Genomic DNA, 1,972 nt, shown 5'->3' on the forward strand with positions numbered 1-1,972 from the left:
ACGGCCATAAACTGGATCATAGCTGAGCCTGACCAAATGAGGATTTTCATCTCAGCCAGGGCTAAAGGCTGGGAGGGGAGACGCAGACTCTTTGCTGTGAGCTCGCTCGTGCTCAGGAACGAACCGGCAGCAGCCACGGGGACATAACAGGTCACTTCTCAGGTAAAGACTGATGGAAGACTCAGCTGAGACATTTCAGAATTCTTTAAGCAGCCCTGAGAGCCAGGCGCCCCAGAGCCATAGGTTGCTTGTAATAGCAGAGAAGATCTCATTACCCACGCTGTCTTGTGTGCACATTTTCTCTCTCTGCTAGATATAGATGTACTGTAACACACACCCTTGTCTGTCTCATTCAATTAGGAGAAGGTCATAACGGCTTGCTTACTATATTTAGAATATTTAAGTCAGTAGATGTAAATATATAGAGCATAGCAGAAAGGTAATGATTTCAGAAGGGCACAGTTTCTAAATAAACTTCTCAACCCATGAAGTGCCTGTATTTTGGAAAATACACTGGTACCTAGGTGTTTTTCTGGATGTAGTTTGAATAACAGCATGAATATAGCCACGAGGATAATGCTTCACTTACATGTTTTCTTTTAGAATACGATCTATCCACAATGTATTATGAAGTGTATTTGAAAATAAATGGATTTAAAAGTCAATTTTAAGCATGATTTTTCTTTGGCTATCATTCGGACATAGTATTTTCAAATCATGCACTTTCCAGTTTTACTTATGGAAGGTGAAGTTCTCTTGTGTCCAACATATGGAGTCAATTGTCTGTCCAAATCTCAGTACCTCTGTAATAATTTAGCAATATTTTGAAGAGTTGTTTGCACAATGTGCTGAAGACACTTGTAAATCTGGCCCAAATTTGGCATGAAAACTTTGAAGAATCACTGACACTTTGGGGAGAATAAAAGGAGTGATGAGTCTTTTTTTCTGACACATTAATTTTAGATCTTGCTGAGAATGTTTGCTAATGTGTCACAGCAAATAACTGCAGCCTTTATTGATGGGCATATTGCAGCTTTTGAAAACTTAAATATCATGCCAATAATTCATCTTTTCTTTCCCTACTGAAGTTACAGTGGACCATTATGGAAATTGATAGCACCACCTATTGATGCTATTAGAAAACTGCAGCTCATCATAGTCTTGCATAATTTTAAAAAGCAAGAAAAAAAATTAAATATGTAATCTCTACCATTTTGCTATTGAAGGAGCAAGTTGTGCAAGTGACCTGATTCAGTTATTCAGATGACTAGTAAATATTATTTAGAAATGTTATTCAATAAATTCAAATGAATATTTTTGGTAAATTTGGAGAGAGAGAGAGACACAAGTATGCTCCTGTGTTTGTGCAACAACCATTCATTGCACGGTGTATAATGATGGTGGTGGGGCAAGAGCAAATGCATTATGAAAATATAGGAAATCTAAATGGTTTGCAAGAATGCTTTCTTGAAAAAAATACTTTGGAAATACGCACTCCCTCTTGCCCAGTGTGCATTTAAGTTGCTCTTATTGCAGCAGCACAAGCCCCAGCCCTGCCAGGAGCTGTGCGTGACAGGCGCTTCGGTACATTTGGGACCTGCTGACATCAATCGGTGTCTCTGCAGGTGCAGATCGGATCGCAAGACCGGGGCACTGGATGTCAGATTTATAGGCCTATTACTTTCAAGCCTCATTTTTGTACCCTTTCTCTGCTAGCCTTTAGCAGAACTATTTTAGTGTTTCCCAAACCCCCTTCTCCTGTACCATGTGAAAAGACTGGGTAAAAAAATAACTCTTAGCAGTTCCACAGTTTTTAACGTTAATCTCGCATAGGACAAATGAGTTTAACTCCTTGTTGTCTGCTACTGTATTTGGGGTGCCACAGCCCTAATCTGGGAGTGAGAAGAGAGAACTACAGGTGCCCGCGTGTCACAGAGAGTACTCTTAGAGCCCTGCCAGTAGTCAAAGGACT

General features: G+C 40.0%; 1 protein-coding gene across 1 annotated transcript in view; it reads left to right on the forward strand.

The window, feature by feature from the left end:
- LNPK (lunapark, ER junction formation factor) overlaps positions 1 to 603 on the forward strand; it is a 60,052-nt gene extending 59,449 nt beyond the window's left edge. The window contains exon 14 of the transcript XR_010606395.1: positions 1 to 603. This exon is cut by the window's left edge and continues 170 nt beyond it. The gene's annotated coding sequence lies outside the window, so the exon portion shown is untranslated.
- The last annotated feature ends 1,369 nt before the right edge of the window (positions 604 to 1,972 follow it).

Source organism: Caloenas nicobarica, chromosome 6 (assembly GCF_036013445.1).
Source record: "Caloenas nicobarica isolate bCalNic1 chromosome 6, bCalNic1.hap1, whole genome shotgun sequence".
NCBI classification, from domain to species: domain Eukaryota; kingdom Metazoa; phylum Chordata; class Aves; order Columbiformes; family Columbidae; genus Caloenas; species Caloenas nicobarica.